A 21,340-nucleotide genomic window follows, 5' to 3' on the forward strand; every position below is an offset into this window, starting at 1 on the left:
TCGATAAACACTGATGTCATAGTGGGAAAATAAGGGACATTGAGACATTTGGAAAGAGATTTGAAGCTTCTGAGGAAATGAGACACAGGAAAAGTGGCCATATGGAATATTCAGTGTGAGTGGAAAAAAGAGGGAAATAAAGAAAACATGGCAAGAATTATTTTGAGTGAGTAAACCATTCTAAATGCTTACAAGCAGTAAAGCCCCTCTCTGAAATTTGCCAGGATACAGGTGTTTATAGCCAACAACATGCGGCTGACACCCAAATTTACCTCAAAACTTCCTCAGTTCTTGACATCCTCACTCTTCGTTCTGTCCTTCTCAATATTCAGTTGTGGACGTCTCAAAACGTTCTCACCTTAAACCCACAAAAAAAACTGAATGTATCTTGTTCTCTCCCAAGTTCAAAAAGTGGTTTAACCTGGATCAGGTAAGCAATTTCAACGCCCATGACTTTTCCCCATCCCTCTCTCCCACTGCTTTTTAACTTGGGATTCCCTTGGACTCATTTATATCCATGTTCCCATCAACAAACTCTCCTAAGTGGCTAACTTCTACCTATGCACCCTGAAGAAGATGAAGCTGCTCATTTCATCATCTGTGCGAAAACGGGCAGCCCATGCTCTGATTCTCTCAAGACTAGATGCTAACAATGCTAACAACGCTGCACTTTCAGGCCTCCATCAAACAGTTCTCCTACCTTTGAAAACTGCCCTGCATTCTGCGGCCAGGCTTATCAACCCATAACAACCAAACCAATACATCTGACCATATCACTCCTATCCTTGCTGAGCAGCTTTGGCTCCACACTGAGGCTAGAAGAAAGCTCAACCTGGACAGTTAGGCCTACAGAGCTGTCCATGTCAACTCCCTGTCCCACCTCTTAAACCTACACAGACAGTCAGGCATTTTCAGAACTCGAGAAGTGAACATAACCATCTTCTCAAACCACCATGTTTTAAAACTGCTTACTCTAGATATCAATCCGTTTCAAGAGCAGCTTTCCTTCCTTCTTTGAAACTCTCGCTGGTGGACTTAAGAACGAAATCCTCACTGAAGTATTTCTACTTGCATCTAAAAGCACATTTATTTAGGCTGCATCTGTGTCATTAAGACTGTGATTTTGAAATCCTTCTTCTGCAACCAACCTTGCTCCCCCCGCTTTCCACTCCCACATAGCTCCTCCTTCTTTCCATTTCTTTATCTCACTCATTCTATATTCCCCCTTTTCCCACTGTTACTCGTTCTCCTTTCACTCTCCCTACTCATATTGTTATCTGACTGATCTAGGCCCTTATTTCTCCACTTTTTGCATTTCCTCCTAACTTTTCCCCCTCCTTGCCCCTCCACTTCCTGCACCGTCCGCCTCTGCACTCACTCTGGCTCTCTCTGTTCTCCCCCGTTGCCCGGCTTCACTTTCTTCTCTTCTCTTCTCTGCTTCCCTCCAGTTCTCTCTTACCTCTCTTGGCCTCTCACACTCTGTCCCGCCCTTGCCCACTCCCTATATTTGCAGTTCCCTCTACCTTTGTTCTTTCTCCAACTCCCACTGGCTTTTCCTTGTTTCCCCTCTTCTCCTGCGCGTGCCCTCCCTCTCCACCCTATCCTGTGCCTCGTATTCTGTAAACAAGCTCCTTCACCCTTTCCCTCTACTATCCTCTCACGTCGCTCTCCTCCTCCTCGCCCACTCCACTCCCACTCCTTCTTTACCACCCCCCACCCATTATCTCACACTGTACTTACTTCGAGCTCTCACTGTCCATTCGCCTGGTTCCCTCCCTTAAAGCGCTGTGATGCATCTATTACAAGTTTTATGATCGTTGCAATAACCACTTAATTCACGTAACTTACTGTATGCCTTTTGCATCACTGCTCGGCGCTATATAGAACGGCTAACTACATAAATATAAAATAATAAACTGGGGAGATATAAACAAGAGGAAAAAACAAAGGGTAGGAATAGCTACAGGAGGGAGATTGGAAAGGATGTGGATGAACAAATAGTACATTAAATGAAGAGGGTGACACGGCTGGTGTGGGGGGCGGGCGATCCAGTGAATCAAACAGATGCTCAATATTGGAAGACCCTAAATAAAATTGGAAATAATACAACTATCTTTAAAGCAAAGAACTGGTTTAAGTGAATGCAGTGCATCTTCCAAAAACATGTTTCCGAATTGGGTTTGTATTTATCGGGGAATATATGTCACCATCTACTTTCAGAAGTAATTGACTAACGCTTCCCCTCTGAATGTGGGGAGCTGGGGCCTTAATGTTCAGAAGCCTGAGTGGCTTATTCCTTGCTCCACCTCCTAGCTTGTTATCCTGAGTGATAGGTACATGTTCACAAATAGAGCAGAACTCTCACTCTATGACAGAGGGACATTAATTGAGTGCCATTCATTGGGTGACAGTGACATCTGTTATTTGTAGCGCGTAGAAATAACAGAACTGCGTTTTGAAGCACTTTTTAAAAATACTTTGTTTGTTTACCAAAACAAGGTCATTTAGTTCACCTTGTGATTGGCTTTAGCTCCTGGGGTTGGGTTATTTTTTTTAATGTACTGCCTAATTCTATCACTCTTTAGGAATTCACTGCATGCCACTTCTGCACATTTTACATGTACAGTTAACGAGTCCTAAAATGCATCAAACATGTAATAAAGCACCGACAAAGAACACGCCTCTGTATAGTGCCGCAAAAGGAGATAAAAGGTCAATGATAAAATAAAATACCTGATAAAAGAATTCCAAAGTTCGTTAAAATATAGCATAAGTAGTTTAAAGTACTTTCAAGTGACGATAACAAAAAAGAAAGCACTTACGCGTTCCTTAGTCGCAGCAGACACACCTGTTCTCTTCAGGCAGATTCCTTCGCTGCTGCGTAGCTATGCAGAGTTGTGAAGAGAGAGCGCGCGGCCTCCCACTCTCTGTGCGCACAGCCGAGCGCAGTGACCTATTTAATACACCGCCACCTACACAGTGATCTCAGCGTCGCTTTCCTCCAACAGACGAGCGTCAGCAACACCACACCGAGCCGGTGACTGTAATGGAATGAAGCACCCGTGAAAAATATTGTTAATCAGAGGACAGCAAGCATATTTATGAAAATAAAAATCTCACCTTTTTTTGCCTGGAGTGTATGCCGTATCGTCTGACGTGTTTTATTTTCTTTGCCAGGAAGTGCGCTGTTTTGATTGTATAGTAGCTCAAGCGTGAACCTGACGGTCTGCCGTAATCAGTCGAGTTAAATCTCATGATAAAGAAGACTGATCACTGTTATCGTACTAGATAATTCAACAAAGAGGCAGGCTGCGATTGTTCACGTGATTTACGGTACTTGGCCCAAAGTAGGGGTATTTGGTTGCTTTTTGGCACTTTCAAAGCATCCTGTTTCCTGTCACATTTCTATAACAAGCATGTGCAATACAATAGGTCTTGAATTTGTGAGAGTTCAAGCTATTGGCGTTGTAAATTAGTGTGTTTTGGTTTGGAGTGTAGTGGATGTATGAAGATAGACGCAGCTGCATCAAGTCCTAGAGGACCTAGAGGGGGGGAGTTACCTATGGGACCAGAGAAGCAGCTGCAGCACTGTCGAGAGAAATTAGAATGAGGAATTACCACTGGGACCAGAGAAGCAGCTAGTAGCACTGTCTAGAGGACTTAGAGTGAGGGAATTACCGATAAGGCCAGAGAATCAGCAAGCAGCACTGTCTGGAGGTCTTAGAATGAGGAATTACCACTGGAAACAGAGAAACAGCTGCCGCACTGCCTAGAGGAGTTAGACTAGGGGAGTTACTGACGGGACCAGAGAAGCAGCCAGCAGCACTGTCTAGAAAACGAAAATGAGGAATTATTTGGTCGGGCGTGGCCTAGAACACAGGTAGGACGTGTTCCTGCATAGGGCCCAGCTGGAGCTGAAATCCTGTAGTTAGTCAATCCTGCCAGAATATCATTAAGTAACAGGCGGCCCTCACTGGTGACCAACTCTGGAGTGGCTAGTGCAGACAGAGGAGACCTCCGGGGGTGTGAACGCTGCGGCAGAGGGTGGACAAGGTAGCGCAGCATGCCAGCACCCAAGAGGGTGGAACTGCGGCCCGCGGAACTGGCCGCAGCTTCGGGCGAATGGAGGACTAATTAATTGCAACTGGACTGTGCCCTGATCCACCCCTATCCGCATAGCTGATCGCGAGAACCTGCTGAGGCCGGCAGACTGGTCTCGGCAGCCTGCCTGCACTCTCCCTTTCACTCCTGGGCTGCGCAGGCAAGGGGGGATTGAGGTTCCGTGACGATTCGAACCCGTGTTTTCGACATCGTCGTAAACCTATAATTTCGGTACCAGTGAACCGTAAATGATCCATATAGTATATCCTGGTGTTTTCGCTATGCATTGAGCCAGAGCACTCTTGTTACGAGCACATTTCCGGTACACTGATGGCATCCATTTTAGAATACGGCATCCATCTTGTATTCTTGCCCTCACACAGTCAATTAACAAACAGTGGCCTCTGATCAATTCATTTCGCTAAAGGACACGTAAGCTTTAGCCCGGCGAATCACCTTGTTAATGACACGTACACCTTAATTCAGAAATGCGGTGGCCGCATGACTCGGCAGAAGCTGCCTCCTCCGCCTGAGGCCAGTCCTGCTATACTGGTTCTCGTACTCGTTGGCCTGATCATGATTAGGCGGCCGAAGTCGGTAGCCTTGTCCATTTATGACCCACAAACATCTCTTATCCTGCTTTTCTATCTCCTACACCTGGCTCTGCTCCTTTCCTTCTGGGCCTTTATTATGGGGAGGTAAGGAAATTTACGATGAGGCGGTCCGGCTCCTGAATAAGAAGATGACATGAGATTATGATTGAACAGTGGGAACCCCTCATTCGAAATGTTTGACATCAGAAACTTATTTATTGTTTAGGATACAAAGTTTAAGAAATGTATGAGTATCTGAAGAATGTTGCCTACAGCTAAAAATTGTGTATTTAAGGAGCAATCCACTTAGTAAAAACGAAACAGGCTCCTAGAATCTGCCCGTGTGTTGTTTCTGTGACTTCTGTATCCCTGCAGTAATAAACCTTTGGTCTTTGACGCCACCATCAAGAAGCCCGTGTTTCTGTTTATTTGTGCACCGAGACAGGTAGAACTCAGGGGTCTTCGGGTGTTGTCCCTGACACCTCTGGACCTTAATTAAGTCCAGAACTCCAATTGGCACCCAACCTGGGGCGACGTCATTCGGTACCGGTCCAAAAGCCTGAAGATTTCGAGAAGCTTCGTGTGAAGATTCCAGAGGGAGGCGCCCCACTTCATCGATCCCGGTATATCGCAAAAGTGGCCCGATGTTCTCTTCCACGAGGGTTCCCGTTCAGACGGCTTCAGAGGTCCGCTGCCTTGACTGTCCCCCTGTCTTGGACCCGAGGTGCAGACCTTAGTACGGCGAGACGTGACGGGTTTCTCCTTGGTGACGTCTTCAGTGCCTCAGTTAAGTATTAAGTGGTTGCTAGTTGTTTTTGGTTACTTTGTAAGGATTTATCAATTGGTTGTTTCTGTTCGGATAATCCTTTCAGTTCTCTGACTTGACTTGGTTTTGTAGATTATCACTGGTTGTTTTCGTTACGATAATCTTTGGTTTGGTTTGGGTATCGATACATTTGTTCATTTGGTAGGCCTAAGTTCTAAGTTCAATTGCGCATCTTTGTCTGTGTTTGTTCTGTGTTCCGGTTTGTCAAAATGGTAAGTCGGAAAAACTGTATGTTTTCATGTTTTGGTTGCAACAGGGATTCCCGGTTGGAGGACTCATGTCCGGTTCCTCCGATTGGAACTCCTACTTACAAGCTTTATTGCAAGCATGGTGTGGGTCCAATATCTTATAATGAGGAGTGGGTCCGTTACACGAAAAAGGATGGTGTCCTTAGTTGGCCACTACATGGTAGTTTTGAACCTGAAATCCTTGATAATTTGGAAATAAAACTGTTTCAGAAGAAAGCCCGGCCGGCAATGTTTGATTCTTTCCGTTGTCCGCGAAAAGAATCCAAACAAAGAGAGCTTAAGAAATTGAAGAAAGAGCAAAAAGAGCAAGGGTTGACCTTAATGCAGTCTGCTAAGCAGCTGCAACTCAATGAAACTGAGAAAGCGATAGAGATATCTGATAGAGAACATAATTTGGCGATTGACAAGTGCTACCCTGCCTTGCCATCATGTGCTGCTAAGCCAGTAGAGGACCCTGAAAAGGATCCCCTGTTGTCTTATTTGTTGAGGTCACCTCCACCGTATGCACATGGTGCTACGGCTCCACCTTTACCACATATTTTGTTACCGGCTGCTGGACAGCCTGGGATACCTGCTCCTGTTCCTGTGAATCCAGTTCCTGCACTCCCTGTGGTTAACAATATTCCTCTGGCACCCCCTCTTCCAGGGTTGCCTGCTCCTCTGCCTATGCCTGCTCCGCTTATACCTGTTGTTTCGCAAGTTGCTTTGCCTGCTACCCCTACTCTTACTGTTTCATCTGTTCCAACTACTACTCTACTCAAAACTTCTGCAAGCTATATGTCTCCGCTTTCTGTTCGTCGGAAAATCACCGAATCTGTCACTAATATTCTATCTCCTTTTTACAAAACTCTAATTAAGACTCCTGCCTCTGATTCTACTCAGAGACGTAGTCAGCTTCCTAATGTTGAAGAACGAGGAATATTAGATTCTACGGCCCTTAGGTGGATTTCGAAAGAAGTCGGAAGGTATAATGTACGAGACGTATTGGAAACATTTATGCAATGGAATGAACCGACACAGCGCTATGTGTTCGATGTAATGTGTTCCCTTTTGCGTGAGGATTGGGATGAGGATGACTCTGAATCAGTTCCGGATGATTTAAATCATGTTCAGCAAAAATTTGCTGCAGGTATGATAGTAGGTCCGGACGTAAAAGAAGCGATGGAACTGATTTTAGGCTATAGGGTTGATCCTTCTCTCCACTCACCAAGGGACCTAGAGAAACGTAGCACAAAACAAGGTCGTCAATATCCAATGAGGGAGGTTCCGCCAATTTGGCGCGAAGCCATTCAAGCTGATGCGGCCAATGGTATTGTAGCCGCTCCAGCACAGTTCCAGAGAGTGTGGATACACATTCCGTGGAAACGAGCTGAAGTGTTAGCAGTAAAACAGGCGTTGCCAGATCCGCGTAAGAATCCAGCCGGGTATTATAAAGAGCTGACTCAGACGGTTCAAGCTTGTGTTATGAACTTAGCAGACATCGACATGCTATTTGGCAATGTAGTGCCGCAACCTATTTTTTTTTTTTTTTTTAAACCTTTATTTGGAGACAAGCAGGGTCAAGGGAAGTGCATACACAATACATACAGTCACATATGGCCATTACAATGGTACGTCAGAGCCAAAAAAATGAGATACAAACAAGTACGGGGCAGCATACCAATCAATACAAGGAGCAACATCGAAATGTACAGTGCAAATAAGAGGGCAACAATCCCGCATGTTCAGGCAAGCTAATAAGACAATACAGTATGGACACATTCTGTTAGCGTGTAGCAAGTAAAACAAAGGAGACACATAGAAAAGGGACACATAAAAAATAAGGGTACCCCACAGGGATACGATTTCAATTCCTAGCCACACACTTGTCGTAAGGGGAACTACAGCCCCTAGCAGCTCGCATGGCAAGGAGACGGCTCAGCCTCACCCCAGACACTGAAAGATCAGCAGGTGTAATGTAAAATCCCAGCCCACCATGTTGCCATCAACCAATCCCTTCACGGTCCCCAAGTTCAGAATCAGAGTCCTGCGCAGCTCTGGTTAGGAGGTACACCTGGAGCGGGCTCCAAAAGTCCTTCGGTCTGCATCTGACAGGCATCAGGTCAGAATAGATATTGTATTGATCCTGACAGTAAATGAGATCAGTCAACCAATCCTGAAAGCGCGGCACCCTGCCACGACCCCAGCAACAAGCATCCCTACGCTTAGCCAGCAGCAGGGCCACGTCAACAAACCTACGGTGAGAGGCAGGCACGTCCTTAGAGTAGCCCAGCAACATCACTAAGGGGTCAAATGCCACCCCATCCTCCGCCATAATCTGCAGGGCTACATGAACCTGAGTCCAATATTCCAACACCCCTGCACAACTCCAAGCCAAGTGCAGGAAGTCAGCGCCTTCCGCACGACACCTAGCACACCTGTCATCCTCCGCCAAATGAAACCGTAGTTTCCTCGCCGGGGTATAATAATACCTCTGAACAAACTTGTAGTGGATAATTTTAAGGCGACAACTAGAGGAAACATTGGCCGTGAGCCCACAGCAGTACTTCCATTGCTCGTCGGTGATAGGAGCACCCAACTCGGCAACCCACTGCTCGCGCACCCGATTGGCCGGGACCGAACGCTGTCTGCGAATAGCCCCGTATAATTTCGACACCAGGTGTCGCCCATCTGAAACCAACAGCACGTGGAGGGGGAGGGTAACCCCAGGCTCCGAAGGGAAGTCTGGTAGCAGAGCACGCATGCCCTGCCGCAAACGGATAAAGTAGAACAGCTCCAGCGGGGAGCAAGCAGCCGCTCCGAAGAAATGAGCCTGCGTACGGAAGGCACCTTCATGAAACAAGTCGCCCCACGTGAGGATACCCAGCCGCCTACACATTCGTTGAAACCCCGTTTCCAACAACAACGACAAATCAGGATGATAAGACAGAGGCAAGGCCGGTGAATAAAGAAAGGAAACGCCCAGCAATTGAGCCACCCGTTTCCAAGCGTCCACCGTGCACGTCACCGTCGTGCGAGGCGTTTCCACATCTGACACCTTGCCCAAAACCATCCCCTCCAATGGGAGCGGGTGGGCAACCCAATGTTCAGCAGCAATCTGGGGCATAAACGGCGTGAGGCGCATCCAGTGATAAGCGTAATGCGCCTGAGCGCTGAGATAATAAAGCTCAAAGTCGGGGACGTCGAACCCGCCATCAGCATAGGGCAACGTAAGGGTAGCCCAAGCCACCCGTGGCTGCTTGCCCCCCCAGAACAACCGAATGAGCTCAGAACGAAGTCTGCGAAAGAAATAAGCACCAGGATGATACGGAAGGTTTTGAAAGAGGTAAAGAAAACGAGGCAAAACTACCATCTTGATAAGGGACGCCCTACCGGCCATGGAGAGAGGCAAGGACATCCACCTGGTGACATCGTCTGCAAGTTTAGTAATAGCCACACCAAAATTAAGTCGAATCGATTCTTCTCTGTCCAAGGACACGACAATGCCGAGATATCGCAACTCCGAATCACACCATTCCAGAGGGTAGTCAAGGGGAAATCTAGCTACAGCAGCAGTGAGGGGGAAAAATTGAGACTTCCGCCAGTTGATATGGACACCGGAGACACCCCCAAAAGCAACCAGCTCCCGTAGGAGCGAATTTAGGTTGGTCTCAGGGTCCTTGACATAGAGCGTAACATCATCGGCGTACAACGAAATACCGATCTGTCGCTGAAGACAATTAAAGGCGCTCTGCTGGTGAAACTGACGAATCCTACAGGCCAGCGGCTCAATGGCTATAGCAAACAAGAGGGGCGAGAGGGGGCATCCCTGTCGGGTCCCTCTCGTAAGAGGGAACGAGGGGGATAACACCCCATTCACCACTACCCTCGCCATCGGATCGGTATATAAGAGCTTAACCCATGAAATGAAGATCCTGGGGAAACCCATCCGACAAAGAACATCAATAAGATAACCCCATTCAACAGAGTCAAACGCCTTAGTGGCATCAAGAAAGATAGCAGCAACCGGGACAGTAGGAGCAATGGTCGACACCAACGAAAACAAGGTGCGAAGATTGTGGGATGTAGCACGGCCGGGCATAAATCCCGACTGGTCAGGCAATACAATAACGGGCATGAGCTCGGCTAGTCTTACTGCCAAAACCTTCGCGAGAATTTTGACATCGCAGTTGAGCAATGAGAGGGGTCTATAGGAGCCCACATCCTGCGGATTCTTACCCGGCTTAAGCAGCGACGTAATGGCGACCTCCCGCATGGAACCCGGCAGACGTCCCTCCTCCAGGGACTCCTCAAAAACCTCACGGAGAACAGGGGCCATGGTGTCCACATAACACTTATAAAATACAGCAGGAAGGCCATCCAGGCCGGCGGCCTTCCCATTAGACAGAGACATGATGGCAGTCCTTACCTCATCCACCTCTAGGGGCCTGCCTAAGAACTCCTGATGACCATCCGATAACCAACAAAGTGCCAGTTCATCAAGAAATCCGCCATAACGAGTCTCACCCGTCTGCTGTGTCGTGTAAAGGTGTGTATAATGGTCAATAAAAGTACGCTGAATCTCCGAAGTGTCCCGACAGCGAGTGCCATCCGGTGACACCAATTCCAACACGTCCGACCCGTGCCTTGGATGTCTAGTAAGGGCAGCGAGGACCTTACCGGGCCGCTCCCCTTCACAGTATCGCCTCGCCGTCCAGTATTTCCCCCTATGCTTAGCCTCTCTAGCAGCCTCCTCCTCGTATTCGGAGAGTTTAGTACGGAACTGCGCCAGAAGATCGGGATCAGAGTCAACCTGCATCCTGCGTTCTAAGTCTCGCAAGTCAGCCTCCAAGCTCTCGAGAGTCCGAACAATCAGCCGAAGTACTCCACAACTTTTAGAAATAGTGACACCCCGGATCGTAACCTTGAACGCCTCCCATATGACCTCGACGCTGTCCACAGAGCCCTTGTTTCTAGGGAAGAACGCCTCTACCTCTGCACCAAGCTCCTCTTTGAACACCGGGTCAAGCAAAGCAGTCGGAAATAGACGCCAAGGTGGGCGCGGCCTATGCAGCCCGGGGACGGATAGAGCGACCTTCACCGGACAGTGATCAGAATACGTCCGAGCCAGATGTGTAGCCTCCCGAAGGCCAGCAGCCAACCCTCTAGAGAGAAACACATAATCCAGTCTCGCCCATGAACGAGCATGTGTGGTGTAATGAGTGCCCTCCTTGGTGGCAGGGTGGGCGTACCTCCAGCTGTCGACCAGCCCAGCCTCCTCCACAATCCCACGCAACACTTCTCTAGCCTGTACATTATACTGAGGACTCCCCTCCGATCTGTCCGACTGGGCATGTAATGCAAAATTGAAATCACCCCCCCACACAATGTAAGTGGCATCCACAGCAAGAACATGACCCCATAAAGTGACAAAAAAGATTGGCGTATCGACATTAGGAGCATAGCAATTAACAAACAGTACAGTGTTCTGCCCGAGCCGCCCCCACAGTAGCACATAGCGCCCCTCAGGGTCCCCCACAAATCCCAGTTCCTGAAATGCGAGCGATCTTTTAACAAGGATGACAACCCCTCGAGCATAAGAAGAATAGGAAGCAAACCTCCTGGCCGCAGCCCACCTCCCGCCAAAGCTGGGGGAAGGAGCGGGACGCAGATGCGTCTCCTGGAGGAGAGCAACATGAATAGCATGCCTGTCCAGATACTGGATCACACTACGACATTTCCTAGCATCATTAAGTCCCCGTACATTCCAGGATAGAATCGATATCTGATCTATAACAGCAGTCGACATTACCCAGTTTCAGGGCCCCACGGGACCCAATAAGCAAACACAGGGCATCCAACTACCAGCAACAGCCAGCGACAGGTCCATACCCCAGGGCGCAGACAACCCCCCACATACACTCCACACATTCCCCAGCCATCTCCGAACCATTCAACAAAAACTTCAACAACCCCCCCCAGTCAAGCCATCCATGCAACAAGCACTCAGAGCATACTGCACGCCGCACGCCGCCAATCCTGCTTACGCAACCCGCAACTCGCACACGTGGTACCATCACATATCGCTCCCCGTCACGTGGCAGCCTAAGATGGCGGCCGGTGCACTCAGGCCCAAGATGGACGGGAGCACAGACCCTAGGATCAGTTCCGCCAGATAAAGAAGCGGACCAGCTTAGATAGCGGGCGCGACACCACTCCCGTGCACGCAGACAACAGCAGCACCTCTCATATCGACCCAGGGGTCCTGGGTAAACATACACGGACAGCTCCATTCCCGCCCCATCCACCCACCTGATACCACCCCAACCATCAGGCCATACGCACCCCCACCCCCCCCCATTCCCCAACACACGTCCAGTCAAACAACATAGGACAAGAATCCAAACCAAAGGTACACATGGGGCACACCCTCCGGGGAACCTTCCAGAGGTGCACGACACCACTCCCTCACGCCACGCCAGTGTCCGCGCCAACAGGTGTCAGACGGCCCCAGGCGCAGCGCGGGGGGGTGGGTGCCCAGAGCGCGACGCCAGATAGCACCATCCTGCGGTGCCATATCGACCCCAAGAAATAAAACGCACTCACTCATCTCAATAAAGACATGACCTCCGCACCAGCAAAAGTAAAAGCGAGCAATAGTCAGGCCGCAAATGCGGAGAAGGAAGGCAGTAAAACTCAATATAATAGGCACCCGTCCAGAATACTCCAAAAAAAAAAAAAAAAAACAGTAAATAGAGAGACAACGACCAAAGTCACCACAATCAAGCGACCTCCTCCTCAGCAGCCGAATGTTCATCCTCAGGGTCTCGATCGCCTCCCCGATCCGCAGCTGCTCGCTCGCGCTGGAGGCGCTTAGCAAAATCCTCAGCATGCTGTGGGTTGGTGAAAAAATGTTGTTTAGCCTGGTGCGTCACTCTAAGTTTAGCAGGGTACAGCAAGGCGTAATCCACCTGTAGATCCCGAAGCTTCTTTTTCACCCCCAGGAACTTACGACGCTGGGCCTGCACCATCGGCGTGAAGTCGGGGTACATGGTGAAAGACACCCCTTCGAAGGAAAGGGCCCTGTTAGTGCGGGCAGCCTGGAGGGCGGCATCTCGATCCCGATAGTTCAAAAGGCGCGCAATAATGGGGCGCGGTGCAGCCCCAGAGGCCGGTCGAGGTCCCAATGTCCGATGCGCTCTCTCAACGATGAACTGGGATGAGAACACTTCCGCCCCAATGGCGCCCACCAGTAGCCTCTCCACATAAGTCTCCATTTTGCCCACATTCGTGGACTCCGGCACACCTACAATGCGCACGTTGTTGCGCCTACTCCTCGCCTCCAACTCCTCATTCTTAGCGGCAATGACACGCAAGATATTGTCCATTCTCGCCAGTTGGGTGGTATGGGTGGCCGCCGTGTCATCATGGTCCGAAATGCGCTGTTCCGCCGCTGTCAATCGCTCCTCATGCACGTCCAGCTTCTGGACGACCGCATCCATGCGTGACGATATCTTGTCCACTTTGTCCACTATCGTGGCAAACCCCTGCCTCATCTCCTGCATCATTTGGGTAAAGTCCGGTGGTGGTGGTTGCGGGACACTGTCAGCGACATTCGGGGGGGGGACCGCGAAGTCCCGACCTCCTGGAGCAAACGCGTCCCCCGCCTAGCCCCTCCAGAGTCAAAGGACAATTTAGATTGTTTAGTGTCCGGCTTCCCCATAATGGTGCGCTAATGATGCAATAGGGGACCAAAGCAAATAGGAGTCAGGATATAGGTCGGACAGAGGGTACGGCCAGAAAAGCTCGAATCGTGGGGGCACGAGCAGGCCAGCGCGCCCCGCCACTCCCAACGACGAGAAGATGGCCGTCTCCACTTCCAGTCCAAAGGGGGGAACCCCCAGAAAATAAGAAGAAGATCCGTTGAGCAATGGTATTCGGGCAGGCAGATGTAGGAACCAAGAGATAAGTCCGACGGCAAGGGAGAACCAAACGGCTTGCCCGGCCAGCGAGCGGGCCCGGTGGAGAGGGGCGGAGCAAGGCCTACACCCCACGTGCAGAGCCCCGGACTGGCATGCCCGATGACGCCGGGCCAGGGGGCATCAGACTTCCAGAGCGCAAGTCGGAGAAACTTGGGATCCTCGTAACTTCGGCCAGCAACCTCCGAATGGCCCAGGAATTGGACCGTGGGTAGTCAGTCGATATCCCAGTAGATCTGTGGGGTCAGATCAGGGCGCAGCGATGATAATCAGGATCCCTAGGCGGATAATAGCTCCGGGCAGCGGGAGCCTCACGACAGTGCGGCCATTCCGCAGTGCGCCCTCTAGCGCCCCCCAGTGCCGCAACCTATTTGGGCTAAAATTCGTAACGAAAATCATCAAGTTGCCCTAGGTGGTGACTGGGCAGCTATAGTAGCGGCAGATGGTCAACAAATTGGTGGTTCTAAGCCCGAACCTCTGATTGCTAATTTACCTGGGAGGATAATTGATTTAATGAAAACCTTGATGCCAGCATTGCGCGTTAATTGGGACAAATTGTCCGCATGCAAGCAGAAGAAAGACGAAAGCGTCTCCGACTTCTTCACTAGATTTGAAGAAACTTTCGTAGATCACAGCGGTCAGGATATGAGCACGGAGGGAGGCCAGAGATTGTTTGTCGATAAATTTGTGCATAATTTGTTACCAGAGCTTAATAATAAATTAAAAGATTCTGAAAGTGCGTGGGCTGTCTCTACGACTGCGCAAATCCTCGCAACCGCTCAGTACTATGAAAATAGGGATAAAGAAGAGAAAGAAAAGTCAGAAAAGAAAACAAAGGATTTAAAAACTAAAGTCCTTTTGCAGCAGGCATATCCGCCTCGCACGAATCAGACAAACTCACAGCAAGGGCCATATCAGAGGACCGATTACGGTTACCAAAGACAGCAGGTACAATGGAATCAGTGTGCTTACTGCAAAAAGGAAGGTCATTATAAGAATGAGTGTCCAGTCCTAAATGCGCAAAATAATGGTGTTCCAGCTCAGAGAGGTCGTGGTGGTTTTACGCAAACCCCTAGAGGCCGAGGACGAGGCGCTATGCCTCCGCAGACTAATGATCGTCCTTCTAATTATTTCGATCACCGAAACGGACAATCTGTACAGCCTGGTAGATCTCAACAGTACCATGTCGAAGATTACTGTGAGGTTAGCGAGGACATTCAACAAAATGAGTACTAGGACAGACATGGACAAAGAGAGGGAGTAGTATCAGTTCCAGTAGATCAGAGTGGGCCTTATGTCGCAGTAGCTACATCAGGTGTGGTCGAACCGTTTCTGTTGGATACTGGTGCAGCAAAAAGTTCTATCATGCATGCAAAACTCCCTGGCGCACCTTTGTCTGGCTTAACGAACGTTTCAGTAGGTTTTTCAGGCGCCCCTGTTCACAATCCTGTTTCTGGTCCTTTGTCTATTTCTGTTGGGCCTTGTCAATTAAAAGCACCCCTGCTGACACCTCTGGACCTTAATTAAGTCCAGAACTCCAGGATGCCTGGCAGCGAGAGCCCCCTGGAGGCATTGGGGCAAAGACACGGGAGGCTTGCGCCTCTGAAGCTGAAGCGGCCTCGAAGCGGACCCAGGGAGGCCCTTCTCTACAAGAAGAAGGCCCTGTGCATGGATTCCAGATCGTCTCTGAAAGATTCGGAGTGGGGAGGCGGCCGGTGAGGGACAGTCAAGCCGCGTGGAGGGAGCCCCTCCCCCTCGGCCTACCTGCCTGTGGGCTCACACCCAGTGACCAGAGGCCCTCTGAAGGGACAGCGTTACCAGAGGAGAAGATTCCTTCGCCCCGGTTCCATCGGTGAGTGTCTCACCTTCCCTCGGTCGCTGCGCAAGTGAGAGGGATCGCGCGGGGACAATCAGGATGGGGCGGCGGCTTGCCTGTAGCAGGGGGTGGAGGGGAGCTGGTCGGGAAGGCACCATTGGCTGCAGGAGGAGCCCCTCCCTTGGCACAACGGACTTCGAGAAGGACAGATGACAGAAGGGGCCACAGGGGGCCTGGTATAACTACAACATACAGCATACAGATTATCTGGATCCCACCTCTCGATGCTGTGGCACATAACACTGCCTTGAGCCTGGAAGGTTGTGTGGGCCTAAAAAAAGGGGTGTGTCTGCAAATACCATTGAGAGGACTGACGGTGGTTCGAGTGGCCTTAGGCAAGAGCTCATATGGTGGGCTACCCCCTCCCCTTACCCCCCATGTCAGCCATCAGGGCCTGTGAGCTGAATATAGTTGTTCTCCTTCCCTCTCTCTCACACCCGCCAGGGCGCAGAGGCAGGGGCCTTTTCTGGACACAGCCACTAGGCCCATCACTCATGATAAGTGCCTGGAGGAACCAAAGAAGGGGCAGTGCCAGGCCCTGGAACCACCGCCTAGGAAAACATAGAGAAACCAGGTATAAGAACAGCCATGCTCCTGGTTGCCACATGGGATTCAGTGCACCAGCACTGAGAAACCTCAATGGAGGGACCAGGAATCTTGACAGAGTCTTATATACACATATGATAATCTTGACCCCAAAACACCCCTGGCACAGGCAGACAAAGACCTGATCGCAAAACCACAAATGAGCTCACTGCACGCTGCAGCCCCTGACCACTGCCTTAGATGACCAAAGATAAAAATCCGAAACCTCCCAGGCAGGGAAAAATGAACAAATACATCAAAGTGGTGACCTCACAGGAACCTGCACAGCCCTTACCTGACACGGCTACCCCACTTCACTCTATACAGTCTTCCAGAAAAGCGCTGGAAAACAGGATTGGGGCATTACGCTCGGAAGTTACACTACTCCGACAAGATCTCAGCAATGTAGCTGAGCGAGTGACAGAGACGGACAATTGAGTCTCAAAAGTTGAAGGTACAGACCTGCAAAAGGAGTTAATGGAACTTTGCAGCTCGAACAGTGAACTGCAATGGCGTATTGATGATGCTGAAAACAGGGCCGAAGGGACAACTTACGGTTTGGGGGATTTCCGGAGGGGGTGGAGAGACTAAATCTACCTATGTTCTTAACCTACTGTCTGAAAACGATTATCCTACCTGAACACTTCTAAGCCTGCTTTGTAATTGAACCAGCACACAGAGTGCTGAGCACAAAGCTGCCACCTGGAGCAACACCAAGACCGATCATAGTGAATTTCCTTAATTTCCTTAATTTTCTTGACTGGGATATGATCCTATGTGAAGCGCACTGCCTGGGAGAAGTCAGACGTGAAAACTTCTAGAATTACGATCTTCCCAGACTACAGTTGAGATATACAACACCAGAGGAGGACCTTTGATTCTGTAAAAGCAAAACTTCGAACATTGCAGAAACAATACATGCTTCTTTTCCCAGCAAAATTGAAAGTTATATACAAGGGAATAGCACAGTTTTTTCAGTCAACGGAGGACGCATGGGCCTGGATCAAGGAGAGACCAATCCTGCGTCCCTCCAGGGAACAGATCCAAGATGGAAGATCGCCCCGGTCCACTGGAGCCAGACCTGCATACAAGACATGTAAGACTAGAAGGAACAAGCTTAGACTGAGAAGAACAGGATAGGAGACTCCATACACACTAAGAGGGACTAATCAAGGGTCCGGGGACCCAGCGACTGGGGGGTGCACACTGAAACTGTGGATGATGAGGTGACGGACAGGTCCAGCCAATGGGAATCACATGCAGATTCAGAGGGACTGAGAGACTCCCCTGGAGATAATAGCACAAACCCTTTGGTCACCGAAGTAGTAGCACTGGAGGGGGGAATAGAGACTGGCCAATCTCTGCCAGAGAGAGACAAGGCAGATCCCAACAGCCCGAATGTTTGAAAATGGCATTGCTACACTGGCCAGGGGCCGGCAAACATTAAAACAGCATTACAGAAGCTCATAGCCAGCTCATTGCACCATCAGGATTCAAGCAAACCGGGCCGAAGACGGCTGTAATGCCAGAAACCGGTCCCCGGGAGCTTGTTTCCTTCCCAGTGTAAGAATTGGCTTTTGTAGTTTGGTTTGCCCTGTTCCCATCATGCACTGGGACAGGAACAGACTAATTTGCATACAGCCAGGTTCTGAAACTGGGATGGTGCAGTGAGCTAAAAAACGGTGTTGGATCTAGCCCTGATCTCTTGACTGGGTAAGAGCTTTCTGCTTAATTCAGAGACTCTGTCCCTCACCACCCCTTGTTGTAAATATTTTTGTCCACCCTAAGCGTGGAAGGGTATTCTCAGATGTGAGACCCTTGCTCATTGCACCATCAGGATTCAAGCAAACCGGGCCGAAGACGGCTGTAATGCCAGAAACCGGTCCCCGGGAGCTTGTTTCCTTCCCAGTGTAAGAATTGGCTTTTGTAGTTTGGTTTGCCCTGTTCCCATCATGCACTGGGACAGGAACAGACTAATTTGCATACAGCCAGGTTCTGAAACTGGGATGGTGCAGTGAGCTAAAAAACGGTGTTGGATCTAGCCCTGATCTCTTGACTGGGTGAGAGCTTTCTGCTTAATTCAGAGACTCTGTCCCTCACCACCCCTTGTTGTAAATATTTTTGCCCTCTGGCAGCAGCATTGAAAATAGTGTTGTGGTCAATTGGTCAATTAAGAACCTGTTTTGACACTTCATCAGCTCACATGTAGTGGGACTTTGTAGGGTTTGTTTACACATGCAGGGGGTGGGCGACAGACCTCTCCTTCTTTTCCTACACACAGTTGCTATATTGGCATGGGTTCCAGTGTAGTGACTGAGAAGGCACAGCGGGAGTGGGGTGGGGGGGTGAAGGAATTGTTACTGTTGTTGTTAACGTTGATCATACTAGGTCAGAGGAAACAACACCCAAAAACTTGAGGATCCCTATCTAGATCCTGGCAAAGTCCTTAAGTTCCCTATGTACTTACATTTGCCCCCGTAGAGAATGGACCTTTTCAGTCCTATCTTTGAACGTTAATGGTCTGAGAGACAGGATTAAGCGGGGGCTGGTCACCCAATATATAAAGCGCCTGCGGATAGATGTAGTGTTACTCCAGGAAACATACCTCCAGGGCACCGAGTGCAACTTCCTAGGGAGGGGAAAGTACGTAGTGCTGGCACATGCCGGATATACATCCGGGTCCAGAGGGGTCGCAATCTTGATAAAATAAATCACCCCCTTTTGAAATAACCCGTGAATGGGTTGATGGTAGATCTGTAGGCGTAAGGAACAATTAATTGACGGAATGCTGGACAATGCAAACATTCACCCCCAGTCACAAGGATCTGGGTTAAATCGATCATTCCTTTGCTCACCGCACCACCCCAGTTTGGACCCAGCCATATGCAAATCAATCTTGACCCAGTTCCTTGTGGGAATAGTCACGCCCGAACTGCCAAGCCAGGTCCTTCCTGGACCAGAAACAAGCATCCTGAGACCGGTGTCACAGCATCACACTTCATCACCCAGGCTAGCTTGAATCCAGTGATGTAGTGAGAACGGGACCCACGTCTGGGCATACCCTTCCCACTTAGGGCAACATATGCATAAGAAACAATTAATTGACGGAATGCTGGACAATGCAAACATTCACCGCCAGTCATAAGGATTTGGGTTAAATCCATCATTCGTTTGCTCACCACACCACCCCAGTTTGGCCCAGCCATATGCAAATGAGTCTTGACCCTGTTCCTTGTGGGAACAGTCCAGCCCGAACTGCCAAGGCAGGTCCTCCCTGGACCGGAAACAAGCATCCTGGGACCTGTTACAGGGCATCACCCTTCATCAGCCAGGCTAGCTTGAATTCAGTGGGGTAGTGAGCACGGGACCCATGTCTGGGCATACCCTTCCTTAGGGCGACATATGCAAAAGAAACAATTAATGGATGGAATGCTGGATTTGTAGGCATGACAGGCACCTGGAGTAGATGTAGGATCACAATTATCTGCGTCTATGCACCCCCCAGACTGCAATCACCGTACTCCTCAAAGTGGCAGGCATACTCCTAGAGACCCCCACATCCTTCCACGTGCTAGGGGGAGATTACAATTACATCATGTGTGCAGTAGCAGACCTGTCAGGAAATCACAAATGAATGACGGGTATCACACCACTGGCTCGCTTCACTGACACACTTGGGCTTACAGATACATGGAGGTCCCAACATCCGCACACTAGACAATACTCACACTTGTCTGCGACAAACAATGTATACTTAAGGCTAGACTATGTCTTTGCCCTCTCATGCAAACTGGGGGAGATTGGTCAGTTATAATACCTTGCGAGAGGGCTGTCAGACTACTCATCTCTGTGGGTACAGCTGGGGGCTTAGACCCTAGACTCACAGCCAACGTGAAAATTGAACGCCTGGAACCTTCAAAATTGTGGGATCATACATGGTCTCCGGACAGGCACTGGCATTTTCTTCAAGGAAAATAAGGGTACTGTAGACTCCAGGGTTATATTGTGGGAGGTGTACAAAACTGTACTGAGAGACAGAGCACAGAACTGGATTGCATGGGAAAAGAAAAAGCAGAGAGAGAAAATAGAGCAGATGGAAGATCAGATACTCACACCAGACGGTCAGGTAGTAGTCAGGCTAAACCCGCTGTTCTCCAGACAACTGAAAGCCCTTAGATTAGAATGCCGTGAATTGGCTCAGGAAGAGGCAAGGCAACAGAGATCAGCCACATTACATCGTCTCTATAAGGTGGGAGACAAAGCCGGAAAATTGCTGGCCTGGTTTAGTAAAAAGGAAGTTAAGGCTAAATGGGTGAGTTCAATTGTAGATGACCAGTGAGCGACTCTCTCCACAGATGAGCAAATAGTGTCTGCATTTGCCAAATGCTATGAAGAATTTTATGACACAAGAACATTTAGCAATACAGCCGCCATTGACAAATATCTTAAAAACATACAGGTTACCAAAATAGAGGATGGTGACATGAAAACACTAAACAGAGACTTGACACTTGCAGAAGTGGGAGAGGCTGTGGCCTGGTTGAGACCGGGTAGAACCCCGGGACCAAACTGATTACCACCGAGCTCTATACAAATTGTACAGATCTATTGAGCCCCCACCTCCTGGGTCTCTTTCAAGACACATATGAGGAGGGCATTCTTCCAGCAGATATTCGGGCCGCCACTATCGTGATTATCCACAAGAAGGGCAAACCCAGAGAGAGATGTGACTCATATCGCCCCCATCTCTTTGTTGAGTACAGAGGTTAAAATTCTCGCGACAATCCTGGCAACGCGATTTCTACGTGTCATAACGACCCTTGTCTATTGCGACCAATCCGGGTTTATGCCCGGCTTGGCAACCAGATGGAACCTCTGCAGAGCACACAACTGAATGATGGCACTTTACAAACCACAATACCCTGCATGTTTGCCTGTCTTTAGAGGCAGAGAAAGAATTTGATGCAGTGCATTGGCCCTTTTTAGACTACGTTCTAATCAAATTCGGATGCGGCCTGAATTTGAGGAAATTGGTGTCTTTATTGTATACCTCACCTAGAGCAGCAGTACGAGTCAATGGTAGAATCTCCCATACATTCCAGATATCCCAGGGACTTTGGCAGGGATGCCCTTTATCTCCACTAATATTCAGA

This window comes from Lissotriton vulgaris, chromosome 3_1, assembly GCF_964263255.1.
Source record: "Lissotriton vulgaris chromosome 3_1, aLisVul1.2, whole genome shotgun sequence".
Classification (NCBI taxonomy): Eukaryota; Metazoa; Chordata; class Amphibia; order Caudata; family Salamandridae; genus Lissotriton; species Lissotriton vulgaris.